The sequence below is a fragment of the Gnatocerus cornutus genome, chromosome 7 (assembly GCF_029298725.1).
Source record: "Gnatocerus cornutus isolate USDA-ARS CGAHR chromosome 7, icGnaCorn1.1, whole genome shotgun sequence".
Classification (NCBI taxonomy): Eukaryota; Metazoa; Arthropoda; class Insecta; order Coleoptera; family Tenebrionidae; genus Gnatocerus; species Gnatocerus cornutus.
The window spans coordinates 12,361,115-12,377,055 of NC_142239.1; the positions used below are offsets into that span (position 1 = coordinate 12,361,115).

Sequence of the window (15,941 nt, forward strand, 5' to 3'; positions counted from 1 at the left end):
GTGTACTAAAGAAACCAAAAGTGACAAATTCTGAAAATTTCAAGTTGATAACCCAAAAAATAACCTATTTTTAGAGATGAATAAAAAGTTTTCTTAGTAAAAATTGCAATTTTTCTGTTATTTGTAAAATTTTTTTTTTAATTTCCGCCTTTAAAGTGAAGATTTTGGAATTTATTGTGTTTAAAAAAGAAATAAGAAGTAACAAATCTTAAAAATTTCAAGTTTATAACACCAAAAATGACCAATTTGTAAATTTTCCTTATCAAAACTGCAATTTCTGGTCAAAGTCAAAACAGAAATTACTTAAAATTTTCCCACTGCAGCTAAAATTCTGTAATTTCAAGTTATTACTAAAAAAACAAAAGTCAAAAATCCTAAAAATTTCAAGTTGATAACCTTAAAAATTACGTATTTTTGAAAAGATAAATTCTTGAAAAATTGCAATTTCTGATCCATTTCTAAACAAAAATTTCTTAAATTTCTCCCTTTAAAGTCAAGATTGTGAAATTTAACGCGTTTAATAAATAAATCAAAAGTTACAAATCCTGAAAATTTTAAGTCTTCAATTCTGCAATTTCTCGCCGCACTCAAAACATAATTTTTTTAAAACTCTCCCACTAAAAATAAAATTCTGTAATTTCTCATGTCTACTAAAGAAACCAAAAGTGGCAAATCCTGAAAATTTCAAGTTGATAACCTAAAAAATAAATATTTGTAGAGATAAAGATTTTTTTAATTAATTTCTAAACAATTTTTTTTTAAATTCCTCCCGTTAAAGTCAAAATAATGATATTTAGTGTGTTTAAAAATAAAATCTAAAGTAAAAAATTGGGAAAATTGTAAGTATTTAACACCAAAAATGACAAATTTGTAAATTTTCTTTATCAATACTGCAAAACAGATTTTTTTTAAAACTCTCCCACTACAAAACAAATTCTGTAATTTTTCATGTCTACTAAAGAAACCAAAAGTGGCAAATCCTGAAAATTTCAAGTTGATAACTTAAAAAATGAGGTATTTGTAAAGATAAACAAAAAGTTTTCTTAAAAAATTGCAATTTTTAATTAATTTCTAAACAATTTTTTTTAAATTCTTCCCGTTAAAGTCAAGATAATGGAATTTAGTGTGTTTAAAAATGAAATCAAAAGTAAAAAATTCGGAAAATTGTAAGTATTTAACACCAAAAATGATCAACTTGTAAATTTTCCTTATCAAAACTGCAACTTCTCGTCGTACTCAAAACAAAAATTTCTTAAAACTTTCCCACCGTAGCTAAAATTCTGTAATTTCGCATGTCTACTAAAAAAGCCAAAAGTAACAAATCCTGAAAATTTCAAGTTGATAACACGAAAAATGAAGTAATTTTAGAGATAAATGAAAAATGCAATTTACGATCCATTTCTTAAAAAAAATTCTGAAATTCTAGTTAAAGAAGAAATCTGAATTCTAGAAAAATCTAGCTCACTGAACAAGTCGGTTGTTTAAATCCCTCAATAATCCTAAATTAACCGCTCAGAATATTCGGCATTCACTACATCTGCCTTAGTTCCGGAAAAATGGATCTCCCAGAGTTACTAAAATAAAATAGTCCACCAATGTTGGACGAACTAAATTTGTATAAAAATAACTTCGAGGAAAGTAGTAAAATCTCAAACTTATTTACCTGACACATCATCTCACCGCACTAAAACGTAAATAAAATTCCACAGTATTAATTGCCTAGAAAATGAATTATATTCGTTCGCTCATTTACATCGACCTAGAATGAAAAATCCACAGATTCAATTACAGTAAGTAATCACTTTTCACCTTAATTTTCACACTGATTGTAATTAAACTCGAAACAATCTAATTACGAATGCACAATGATAAATGTCTTAATAAGACAAATACAGGAATATTAATCCCAAACAACGACAAGTTGTCTAATAGACTTTATGGCATGACAAACTCACAATGTGATTAATTAGGTGGAATGGATCCGTGCATCTGTACAGAGTCGCATTCAACAGATGTTGCAATGAAGAATGTAACAATTTCTTCATTGTATTAAATGGCAAAGTAAAATTTTTATGGAGCATCCTGTAACGATTACGTTACATAACGTGTCAGCAGTTTCTAAACAACTCAAGGGTTGTCGCATTTTGCCATGAAAACTCGAAATTAATAAGTCTCCTTTTTACAAGTCCCTCGGGACAAAGCCCTAGGGAATAAAAGATTTGATAGACGCGCTATTAATTAACCCCGAGCGTGCCCACCACCGGAACACGTTTTTTCCCGTTGTTTCTTTTCCACCCCTAGTAAAATTCAGAAATAATCGCCCTTTTTTTCCTCCCCTGTTCAAAATACTGAAACTCACTTGCGAGCAAACACTATCCAGACTCCAGGATTAATCTCGCAGCCTGGAAGTTGGAGGAAACGGGCCACGATAAATGTTAAACAAGCAAACTGGAACTCAATAAGAGCGAGAGGCTGAACGAACGCACTTTACAATCGCAATAAACAACGGAAGGAAGAGGATTACGGATGCAGTTAACTCGGATCAGTTTCTACTTCGACTGGATTAGGAGCGATGGAAGATGTCTTTCACTAGCTACGATGGCGATTTTTTTTAGAGATGACGGAATGAACGAAGTCGGATGGTGAGAGGTGAGTGAAAAGAGTAAAACGAATGGAATGGAGTTTTTCAAATTGATTTACCGGCTACTGGGTGTTATTGAGGTATCTGTGTTATTTATGGAGCAAATGTAAACTTTGAGCTATCAAAAGTGTATGTTTTCGGGGGTTTTTGGTTTTAAATACGCAAGATTGATGGGAGAATCTATCGATTTCCTTTCGGGCGATTTGAAAGTATTCGGGACGTTACCTTAAAGATGCGGCAGGGCAGAGAGGGCAATACTCACATTCTGAAAATAAAAAAATACTTTAGAAAATTGCATCCTACTATAAATTTCAAGAATTTACTATTTTTGAGTCGTGTGTTAACTCTACCAAATTGTCCGGCGAAAAACACATTTTAAGGTAAAGCAAAAATTGCCGACATCGTTTAATAAAACTCGTAAACTTTGGTAATCTTAATGCTTCAGCAATTAAATTTTGGGAAATTACTACTTTTGGATAGTGTATTAACCCTACAGAATTGTAAAATTGTAGAGCAAAAGAAACAAATTTTAGAAATTTTTATTTCCACCAACAAGCAAAAATTTCATATATCCTTCACTAAAATTCGTAACTTTGATAATTTTAGTGCCACAGTAATGAAATTTAGGGAAGTTACTACTTTTGAGTCGTGTATTAACTCCACTAAATTTCAAAATTGTTGAGCAAAAAATGCCAGTTTTAGAAATTTTTATTTTCAAGAGGAAGCAAAAATCTCCTACACCTTAAACTAAAATTCCTAATTTTGGTAAGTTTGGTGCTACAACTATGAAATTTGGGCAATTTAGTATTTTTGAGTCGTGTAGTAACTCCACAAAATTGCAAAATTGTAGAGCAAAAAACACAAATTTTAGAAATTATCATTTTTAAGAAGAAGAAAAACTTTCCGACATCCACCACTAAAATTCGTAGTTTTGGTATATTTAGTGCTACAACTATGAAATTTGGGGAATTTACTATCTTTGAGTCGTCTGTTAACTCCACCAAATTACAAAAATGTAGAGCAAAAGACACAAATTTTAGAAATTTTCATTTTTAAGAGAAAGCAAAAATCTCCGACATCCCAAACTAAAATTCATAATTTTGGGAATTTTGATGCTACAACTATGCAATTTGGGGAATTTACTATTTTTGAGTCGTCTGTTAACTCCACCAAATTACAAAAATGTAGAGCAAAACACACAAATTTTAGAAATTTTCATTTTCAAGAGCAAGCAAAAATCTCCGACATCCCAAACTAAAATTCATAATTTTGGGAATTTTGATGCTACAACTATGCAATTTGGGGAATTTACAATTTTTGAGTTGTCTGTTAACTTCACCAAATTACAAAAATGTAGAGCAAAAGACACAAATTTTAGAAATTTTCATTTTTAAGAGAAAGCAAAAATCTCCGACAGCCCAAACTAAAATTCGTAATTTTGGTAAATTTAGTGCTACAACTATGAAATTTGGGGAATTCACTATTTGTGCGTCATGTATGTACCAACTGTAGCAAATTGCAAAAATTTAGAGCAAAAGGAGCCAATTTTAGAAATTTTCATTTTCAAGAGCAAGCAAAAATCTCCGACATCCCAAACTAAAATTCATAATTTTGGGAATTTTGATGCTACAACTATGCAATTTGGGGAATTTACTATTTTTGAGTCGTCTGTTAACTCCACCAAATTACAAAAATGTAGAGCAAAAGACACAAATTTTAGAAATTTTCATTTTCAAGAGCAAGCAAAAATCTCCGACATCCCAAACTAAAATTCATAAATTTGGGAATTTTGATGCTACAACTATGCAATTTGGGGAATTTACTATTTTTGAGTCGTCTGTTAACTCCACCAAATTACAAAAATGTAGAGCAAAAGACACAAATTTTAGAAATTTTCATTTTTAAGAGAAAGCAAAAATCTCCGACATCCCAAACTAAAATTCATAATTTTGGGAATTTTGATGCTACAACTATGCAATTTGGGGAATTTACTATTTTTGAGTCGTCTGTTAACTTCACCAAATTACAAAAATGTAGAGCAAAAGACACAAATTTTAGAAATTTTCATTTTTAAGAGAAAGCAAAAATCTCCGACATCCCAAACTAAAATTCATAATTTTGGGAATTTTGATGCTACAACTATGCAATTTGGGGAATTTACTATTTTTGAGTCGTCTGTTAACTCCACCAAATTACAAAAATGTAGAGCAAAAGACACAAATTTTAGAAATTTTCATTTTTAAGAGAAAGCAAAAATCTCCGACAGCCCAAACTAAAATTCGTAATTTTGGTAATTTTAGTGCTACAACTATGACATTTAAGGAATTTACTATCTCTGAGTCGTGCATTAATTCCACCAAATTGCAAAAATGTAAAGCAAGAGACACAAATTTTAGAAATTTTTATTTCCAAGACAAAGCAAAAATTTTCAAGTTACACCACTTAAATTCGTATTTGTGGTAATTTTAGTGCTACAGTAATTAAATTTGGGGAACTTACAATTTTTGCATCGTACATTAACTCTGCCGATTTGTAGAATTGTCGAGTATAATTCAGAAATTTTAAAAATTTTTATTTCGAAGGCTTATCTAAAATTTCCGAGTTTCGCCACTAAAATTCGTAATTTTGTAATTTTGGTAATTTTAGTGCTACCAAAATTATGGAGCAAAAGACACAAGTTGCAGAAATTTTTATAATCGAGACGAATAAAAAATTTCCGACATCCCACCACTAAAATTCGTACTTAATTTTGGTAATTTTAGTGCTACAACTATAAAAATCTAAAAAGTTACTATTTTCAAAAAACTAGTTAAACTTACTTAAAACAGGTAAGAGAAAAATTTCAAAATTGAACAACGAAGCCACATGTATGACCACCACAATGAAAGACAAAGTCAGCTAAAATCGTTCAATTTCCGTTAATTTAATGAGAGCCACCCCCCGTTCCATTAATGATTTCTATTGTAGAGTTTCATAACATTAGATAGTAACTGTTGAGTCTAATTCGATTCACTCCAAATTTCACCCAATTTAGACAAATAATTTAGGTCGGAATCAATCCACTCTGCCATAATTTAATTTCACACGTGTAGTTGAATTCACCATAATTGTAAAATAGGACGAGTGGATCGTAAATTATTACCCCCATGGAGAGAGATTTCTATTTTGTTCACTAAACTACAGAGTGATTTACAAAAGTGAAGTAAAGAGTTCGTGCCTGAATACTTTACGACTATATTAAACCTGCCGTGTCAAACAAACATCTAAACAAGCAGAATATAATGGTCATAATGTTCTTTTTTCTCTTAGTCTTAACAACACAATTATGCAATTATCGATGTTATCATCGGCATTACCTACATACGTTATTTGCTCACGTGTTTGACCATGCAGCGGTGTTGATTAATAATAATAATAAGTTCGTTTTGCTTCATTCAGGTCAGGAATAAAAGAATTGAGACTTTACAACTAATAATGTCCTTCCATCATCTCATTTTTCACCTACAATTCTGCTTTGTTCCGCCTGCATTGACACGCTTCTTCCCTCTTCTATCTCCAGTTTAATGGAGCGTAAGGAATAAGCTTTTATTGTAAAAGCTAACACATATTTGAAACGTTTCTAAATCTGATCAAAGTATAAATTCCGCGCCACTCATGTGCTTTTCACATGAAATGGTCTACTGGTCTAAAAAGCATACAAACAAACGTATTATTATTAAACTTACATAAATGCAAATCAGCTTACAAAGTTCGTTACGCTAATAAAATAATATTTAACCGAGATCTAAGAAAACGAGTAACGTGCTGAATATTTTCGCAAAAAATGAGGGCATGAGTTTCGGTGATAACATAAAATCGATAGGATATAATCGGATTTTAGCATTAATAGCAGGTAAATGTTTGTACTTATTCTTGTAATACATTTTAGTGGTATTGTAGGGAAATGGGATTTTTATATCGCATTTCGTCTTTACATATAACCTGCTTTCTCCGGTGAGGTCTTCAGCAATGCGCGAGGAAAATTTCAGGAATTTGAATGGTGTTAAAATGAGTCGTATAAAGTTTTATAATAATAAAGATTCATGAAAGTTGTAGAAGCTCGAGATTAAAACTGAAATGTTCCTGATCCTGTAAAAAACGAATCAAAAATGTGGTAAATCCGGGAAATCGCAAACCGCAAATCTCCTGCTGCAGCTGAAATTGTGTTGTTTAGAATGCTTAATACCTAAAGAAATTAGTTGAAAATCCTGCAAATTAATTTCAAGCTGATAGACTGAAAAAAATAAGTTTAAAATTTTCATCTCAAAATAAGAATTTCTTTAATCTTTCTGCTTACACCAACATTCTGCAATTTAGTGTGTTTAATAAATAAACCAAAAGTGAGAAATTCTGAATATTTTAAACTGGTAACACGAAAAATTTACAAAGAAAAACAGAAAGTTGGATTTCTCCTCGATCAAAAAACAAAAAATTTTAAAATCTCTCCTACTGCAGCTAAAGAACTTAGCGTGTTTAACAAAAAAAAAAAAAATAAAAATACGGAAATATTTGAGCTAATAAGTTTTGGTAAACGGTACAAATTTAACAAATTTAAATTTAAAATGTTAAATTTTTATTTAATTAATTTAATTCATAATTTTAATAATTTTAGTCCTACAACTATAAAATTTAAGGAAGTTATTAAGTTTGAGTTGTGTATTAACTTCACCAAATTGCAAAAAACACAAATTTTAGAAATTTTATTCTTAAGATGAATAAAAAATTTACGACATCCTCCACTAAAATTCGTAAATTTTGTAAGTTTAGTGCTACATCTATGAAATCTGGGAAAGTTACTATTTTTAAGTTGTGCAGTAACTCCACCAAACCGCAAAAATCTAGAGCAAAAAAACACCCGCTTTATAAATTTTTGTTATTAAGATGAAGTAAATCCCGACATCCAACATAAAAATTCGTAATTCTGGTAATTTTGGTGCTACAACTATGAAATTAGGGGAAGTTACTATTTTTAAGCCGTGTATTAACTAAACCAAATTGCACACTTGTAGAACAAAAGACACACATTTTAGAAATTTTTATTTTTAAGATGAAGTCAATCTTTTAGACATCCACCATAAAAATTCCTAATTTTGGTAATTTTAATGCTACAACTATAAAATTTAAAGAAGTTACTATTTGTAAGCCGTGTAATGATTCCACCAAATTGCAAAATTCTAGAGCAAAAGACACAAATTTTAGAAATTTTTATTTTGGAAACAGTGCAACAATTTGCGAGATTTCTCTACTAAAATTCGTAATTTTGGTAATTTTAGTGTTATAACTATGAAATTTTAGAAAATCACTTTTATTGAGTCGTGTATTAACTCTACCAAATTGCAATATTGTAGAACAAAAAACGCACAATTCAGAAATTTTTATTGTTAAGATAAAGAAAAACTTTCCGAGATCCGCCACTAAAATTCGTAATTCTGGTAATTTTAGTGCTACAACTATGAAATTTGGGGAAGTGACTATTTGTAAGTCATGTATTAACTCCACCAAATTGCAAAAATCTAAAGCAAAAGACACACATTTAAGAAATTTTTACTTTTAAGATAAACTGAAAAAACCGAACGCCTTCTAAAAAAAAACTTTTTTTACAAGTCCTGACCTGATAAAGCAAAACAGGTTTCGGATTTAGAATCCAAAGGCAATTCTACCTCAGAAATGACTTTTGATTTCACCGAAGCATTTGCATATAAGCAAACAAAGCGAGATCTGCGCTTCTTCCTTCATATTTCCACCGGCTGAAAATGTCGAGTGTTGGTCGCTTTCTCTGTGAAACGAACGAAGCGTGATGAACAAAATGCCAAAATGGCCCGCTTCGGTTCGGTGTAAATAGCCCGGAAAGTAGGGAATAAACATCCGAAGGCAGAGTGGATTTAAGAGCTGTTGTTTTCGATAATGTTTTTTATTCGTTCTGTTTTGTGCTCGTACTGACTTGTTTATATTCATTTATTCCCTCGTCAATTAAAAAGAGTTGGGTTTTGATTTATTTATGCAGTTCTTTGGTGCATTCTTCATGGATTGGTGATTTTGATAATTTAATTTCTATGCTTGGCCGACAGCTGGAGATTATATAAATATCAAAGTGGCAATGAAACGAATAATTGAGTTTTCAGTTTTGTTCGTTTCGTATGTTAAATTATTCAGAGCTTTTGATTTTACATTACGAAGTTTTACTTATGAGGATCGCTCAAATTTTTTCCAATTTTTCAGTCACAATTTTAGTTTCATTACGTTTATAAAATTTTCTTCTTTACCTAAATGTGAATATTTTCAATTGTGTGGGAAAAAACAGTCTTAGAAGAACTACAAATTCAAATTCTACTGCAAATTTTTGCACATATATTAAAACAATATGACCAGATTTTTGTATATTTTCCGCTCTTTGGTCATTCATTAGCATCACAAGGAAGGTCGTTGCCTCCAGTGAGAACTCCTCTTTAAACATTCGACCAGTTTAACATGATCTTGTTTAAATGAGTTAAAAGAAAAAAAACACGCCCATTTCAGTTTATACAGGGTGACTCCAAGAAAAATAAATTTTAAATTAGTATTATACAAAAATATGTAATTTCAAAATAAAAATCTGCTTGTTACCAAAAGCTCCGCCTAAACTATAGAAGAATATTCGAACAAATACACACAATTAATAAAAAAAATGCGTATAACTACTTATTATATTATACAACTAATTATATAAAGAAACTCAATTACATCACTCATTCTTCGTTTCATTTCTAAAAAACATGATAATTTAATAAAACGTCAAAAATATCAAAATGCCAAAGCTCGTGAGATTTGTGCCACTCGAGCTAACGCGCTCATGTATAATGTAGCATTTCACTCACTTATAATATAAATTACTATTCATACTGTCCCAATTTAAATGTCATAAAACTAAATTAAAATGAACGCAATCTACTGGGAATTTCACTACAAATTTTCAAATTTAATGGTAGTTCCAACAGTTATAAAGTCATATAAATATTTTAAATTTGACACTCAATACTGAATGAACAAAAATCGTTTTGACAAACAAATATTATTCATTACAATAGAAATATTAAATTTCGGAATTATAAAATTGTTACGATGTGCACGTTAATTTATAATACCAAATATGACTTATGGATTATTTATTATAATTATTCGAAAATCGATTTGAAAGACCATAAAGTGGGCGGTTTTAATCGATTTTTGTAAGAGGATTAAGTTTCCTGGATTATTGGATTTAATAGGATTGTCATAAATTTATAATTAGCAGTAAAATTATTTATTATTATTTATCTATTTATACATATTGCAATAAATTTATTGTTGTTAAGAAACATTTCTATTAGACATTAGACAATAATCGTTGTATAATGTACTCTTTATGCAACAAGTGATATAATGAGACCGTTTTAAGCCGTGAGCGGTCGTAGATAAAACTTTGTTCATCATTTATTGAGAGAACCAGAAGAATCCAAATAAAAGAAGGAAATTTTTGTTAGGTTGCAGACTATGTTGGTGACCGCAATTGGCTAAAATTTGGCCAAAACAGCAAAACCGCTATCTAACATAATAACTCCACAATAGAAACCATTACTGGCCTCCCATGAATTTAATGAACCCTAAACAATTTGATCTGACCCCGTCTTTAATCTCTGGCGGTGGCAAAAAGTGCCCTCATCGTTCAATTTGCCGCCCCCAAATTGTGTTATTAGCGGAAAAAATTCTCGAGTTGTCCGGGCACATACACGCATCCAGTCCATTTAGTTCGGGATTCCCCGAACAAAGAACGTGAATTTATCCAAGTGCCGCCGTTATGAAGACTAATCGTATTTCTGGAACATTTACTACACGAAGAAGCAAAAACGTTCCTGAATACTAATCGAACAAGGGACAAAGACGAAACAATAGCGAACTTGTCGATCGTAAATCAAGCTATTTAATCGCCAGATGGCGCGTTTTTTCAAGTTTTTCACCCTTGGGTTGTTTAATTATATCTGGTGATCCGCTGGAACGATGTAAACATAACGTGGAGGGAAAAAAACAGCTAATTATCGTGTTTGTGGTGGTGTACACGGTGGGCACTCGTGCATTAAGTCGCTTGTTTTAATTTAATTGGATGCTAGAGTAGCGGCTGAGAGGTGGAATTGGCTGCCTTGGCTAATGGGGGTGCGATAGACTTCAATATTAGGGGCGAAAGATCAGTTTTATACGATCGTAAAACATGTTCTTTCATAAAAGCGATGTTGGAAGAGGTTTACAACAATAAAGTTTTACGATAACTAAGAGAAGCACTGCAAGAATGTGCAACAGGAAGGTAACGACAATGATACACGTGGAAAAGCTCTACAGGGTGAATAATCATATTAACTTCCATACCGTACGGTATGGTTATTGCGTCTCATCCGGAAGCGAATTTACAGTTTCCTGCAAACTACTATAATTAGTTATAACTATGCTTCTTTCAAATCAGTAGGAATCGCAAGTTTATGACTCTATTGGTAATTTCCGACGCGCCATCTGGCGTCGTTTATCAAAAATGTTCTGTGAGAGTAAACAACATGACCTACTAGATCTTACTTTAAGCTGACAATACCATTAAAATTCGTAATTATAATAATGTTGATGATACAGCAATAAAATTTGGGGAAGTTACTAATTTTGAGTCGTGTATTAACTCGACCAAATTACAAAATTGTAGAGCAAAGAACACAAATTTTAAAAATTTTTGTTTTGGAAACGATGCAAAAAGTTGAGAGATCCTCCACCAAAATTCGTAATTTTAGTAATTTTAGTGTTATAACTATAAAAATTTGGAAAATTACTATTTTCGAGTCTGTATTAACTCTACCAAATTGCAAAATTGTAGAACAAACAACACAAATTTTAGAAATTTTTATTTACAAGACAGCAAAAATTTTCGGATCCACCACTAAAATTCGTATTTTTCGTAATTTTAGTACTACAGTAATAAAATTTAGGAAAACTACTATTTTTAAAATGTGTATTAACTTCACCAAATTGCAAAAAGTAGAGCTAAAGACACAAAATATTAGAAATTTTCATTTTCAAGATAAAGCAAAAATCTCCGACATCCCAAACTAAAATTCGTAATTTTGATAATTCAGGTGCTACAACTATGAAATTTGAAAAATTTACTATTTATTAATCGTGTATTAACTCCACTAAATTGCAAAAATATAGAGCACAAGACACAAATTTTCATTTTTAAGATGAAGTAAAACTTTCCTACATCCACCATAAAAATTCGTAATTTTAGTGCTACAACTATAAAATTTAGGAAAGTTAATATTTTTGAGTCGTGTATTAACTCCACAAAATTGCATAATTGTAGAACAAAAAACACAAATGTTAGAAATTTTCATTTTTAAGATAAAGTAAAACTTTCCGACATCCACCACTAAAATTAGTAAGTTTGGTAATTTTAGTGCTAAAACTATGAAATTTGGGGAAGTTACTAGGTTTGAGTCCTCTGTTAACTCCACCAAATTGCGAAATTATCGAGTTAAAGACACACATTTTAGAAATTTTTCTTTTAAGATGAAGTAAAACTTTTTGACATCTAACATAAAAATTTGAAATTTTGGAAATTTTAGTGCTATAACTATGAAAGTTAGAAAAGTTACTATTTCTGAGTCGTGTATTAATTCCACTAAATTGCAAAATTGTAGAGCAAAATGCACACATTTTAGAAATTTTTATTTTTAAGAAGAATTAAAACTTTCTGACATTCGTAATAATAATTACGTAATTCGTAATATTATAAGTAATAAGTATATTATATTAATTAGTAAATTAGTAATATTACTTCGAGCTGACAGAGATGTCTTTTAGTGCTAAGAAACTAAAGAAGCAGAAGATTTAGAAAAAAAAGTCTGAAGGAAATTGGATTTTAACTTTTGCTATTTTTATTAGGGAAACTGTTTCGGGCAGTGGGCTTGAAATTTTCCGGATTTTCCACATTTTTGTTTCCAAAAATATCGCCACTATGGATAAATTAATATGCACGGTGGATAACTCCGCGGAAAAACCTCCAAAATTCCCTTCTTTTATAGATAGATCACATGACCGCCACGTGCGAGCCGGCCCATGAATTATTTATTCATCCGCCGTTTCCTTTTTTCTTTTTCTCTTGACCAATTTGCGCGATTCGCGGAGATATTTGATTTCACCCAGGAATTGCAAATCTTTTGTGCAATTTGCGTTTATTCCACTTCCAATGCAATCATCTGGATGTAAATGTGTTGAAACTCGGATCCTTGCAACAAAAAACTGTTTGGTTATTTGATTATCGCCGCTTTATGTTGCTTCATCTTGCGCAAATTGCAAATTTATTATTATTGTATCAGAGCGAAATGTCAGCTTTTTAAAAGGTGTTTCGCTATCAGTTGTGGGAATTGAAGCCGCAAATTGGGTAATTACATGGCGAGGGAATAATCTTATCGCTTTTCTTTGGATTAAGAATATCGTTTAGACGTGATTAGAATGGGACAAAAGGTGGAATAAGAGAAAAAAGACGAGAGTTGATTGAGGGCTAAGCTGTGGTAATGAGGTAGGATTTTGTCTTGTAACGGTTTCTGATTGAAACGGTGTAATGCGAAAAATATTGTTGTAACGACGCGGGTTTTTGTGTCTTTCATTGCTTCGATTTATCTCTAATATTTCCCATATAATATTTATATTAGGCTTAAATTTAGAATCATTAATTTTAGTATGCTTTACTGTGTTGTCATTGCTGTTAGAGCACAATAAAGCATTCATAGGAAAATAACAATAATAAATTAATGCGAGTTCAAAAGTTTATTTCCTAGAATAAAAAGAGAGATATTCTATTTGAAGGCACTCCAATATGCGATTTAAAAATATAAATATGTAAAGTCAGTACAAAAGTACAAACTTTTTAGTTTCAAACTGCAACAAAACTAATAAAACATTAAATTGTTGAACTTTATTGATTAGTGACAAACGAATGTTTAATTCCAATATTGATTGCTAATATCAGTGATTCAAATTTAGACTTTCCGCCAACCACGAAATTTAAAAAGTTTCCTAATTTTGACTCGATCAGAATTTGTACCAAAATTGAGAATGGTAAACCAACAAAAACAAATTTAAGAAATTTTTAATTCGAAAATGCGCTACATTGCCCAAAATTGTAACTGTAATTCTGGAAGCTTCAGCAAAAACAGATTTTGCAAATTTTTTAGAGAGCGGGACAAAAATTTTCAACATTTGGAACTTCACCCTGTAATTTCGAAAGTTTCAACGCTACAGTAATACAATTTGGGCTGTTTATTATTTATAACTTACTTAAAATCTGCACCAAATTTAAAAATTGTTAGGCAAAAAGGACGAATTTTACAAATTTTTTAGAGAGCGGATCCAAAATTTCCAATATTTGGGGCTTCAGCCTGTAATTTCGACAGTTTCAACGCTACAGCAATGAAATTTGAGAAGTTTACTATTTCTAATCAACTTTAAATCTCTTCCAAATTTAAAAACTGTTGGGCAAAAATGACCGATTTTAAGAATTTTTAGTTTAGAAAAAAATTTTGAACAAAACACTGAATTTTGTCAGTTTCAACGCTATGACAAGAAAATTTAGGGAGTTTACTATTCTTAACTCGCTTAAAATCGGCGCCAAATTTAAAAATTGTCAAACAAAAAAGACAGATTTTCCAATTTTTTAAGAGAGCAAGACCAACATTTTCAACATTTTGATCTAAGCCTTGTAATTTTGACAATTTCAATGCTACTGTAACAAAATTTAGAGCGTTTATTACTTCAGAATTGCTTAACGACTGCGAAATCTAAATATTGTAAAGCAAAAATGACAGATTTTATAAGTTTTCAATTCAAAACCAAACAAAAATTTCCAAAAATTTTGGACTTCACCTTGTAATTTCTACAGTTTCAACGCTACAGCAATGAAATTTGGGCTGATTGCTATTTTTAACCAACTTAAAATCTGCACCAAATTTGAAAATTGTTGTGCAAAAGTGACAGATTGTAAGAATTTTTAGTTTTAAAAAGAACGAAATATGTCCAACATTTTAAGCAAAACCTTGTAATTTTGACAGTTTGAACGCTACAGCAACGAAATTTCGTCAGTCTGCTACTTTTGGCTCGTTTAAAAACACAAATTTTGAAAACTGTTGAACAAAAAAGACAGTTTTTAGAATTTTTTATTAGAATGAATTATTTATTAGAATTTCTTTCTTAATAAACCTTTAAGTATATTTTTGTATTTATTGGAAAACCTCTAAATTTTCTAGAATGGTTTGCTTCTACCTGTAGTTTTAGACTAAACAGACAGAATCGGATATGAGTGTTCAAATTTAGACTGTATCCTGGCGCATCCACCATTTTCAGACTTTAACTTTCACAGTTTTGCTTGAAGATTTAGAAACTTGGAAACGGAAATAAAAATTAGAGAAAAATTAAATCAAACCATTGACGTATTTTAATGAACCATAATTTATATCAGTCATAATTCTCTCTAAATTAGAGTACACAAGTGTCCACCCCTGCACCATTGTTATTTTTATGACATTTAATGACTCGCTGACGGATTACAAGCAATAAATCTGTTTTTATTGATTAGATGCGGCATTTATGCATTTCGCCAAACCATAACCTGCAACATTTTCAATTCCTTTGAATTTATACCTGCATAAACTCAACAGTAGCTAAATGTCAGGACATTTGCGGAACAAAGCAACCTCACGTGTTTCAATGAATGACGATAATTCCGCGCTCTTTAGAAGAAATACCGATTTTGATACCGATTTTTCATTCACGGTAGATTAATTGTATGGATTTTATGAGAAAGTCTGCAAGCTTCGAAACACTTCGCGTTAATTAAATGTTGCTAAATTTTTTTGCTCATTAGCAAAAACTTATCAGATAAAAAAAGTTTCGAGTTTACTCCACCATCGGGAAAAACATTTTATTTTTTGTTTGTCAACACGCCCACAAAAGTGTAATAAATCAGAGATTGATGCTTTCAATGGTACCTTTTATTGATTTTGTTTTATGTTTTACCACGGATCCGCCAAGTTACGTTTTCGATTAAAAAGAGACTATAAAATCGATAGAATTGTGCTTGGCGATTCATCAATATTAAAATCTAACAACAAAAACTCGCAGAATAATAAATAAGCACTTCAATCTTGATAAAAATTCAATACTTTTAATAAGCAAGTCTTTTTGTCTTTGTCCTTTTGTAAATATCAAAGAAATC

General features: G+C 30.8%; 1 long non-coding RNA gene across 2 annotated transcripts in view; it reads right to left on the reverse strand.

The window, feature by feature from the left end:
- Positions 1-2,802: 2,802 nt before the first annotated feature.
- The window catches only part of LOC148171077 (uncharacterized), a 55,231-nt gene continuing 42,092 nt past the window's right edge, over positions 2,803-15,941 (reverse strand). Inside the window, exon 3 of one of the 2 annotated variants that reach the window (XR_015770475.1) lies at positions 2,803-2,906. This is a non-coding gene — a long non-coding RNA (uncharacterized LOC148171077). The remainder of the gene's footprint in view (positions 2,907-15,941) is intronic. The other variant, XR_015770476.1, reaches the window with a different exon arrangement.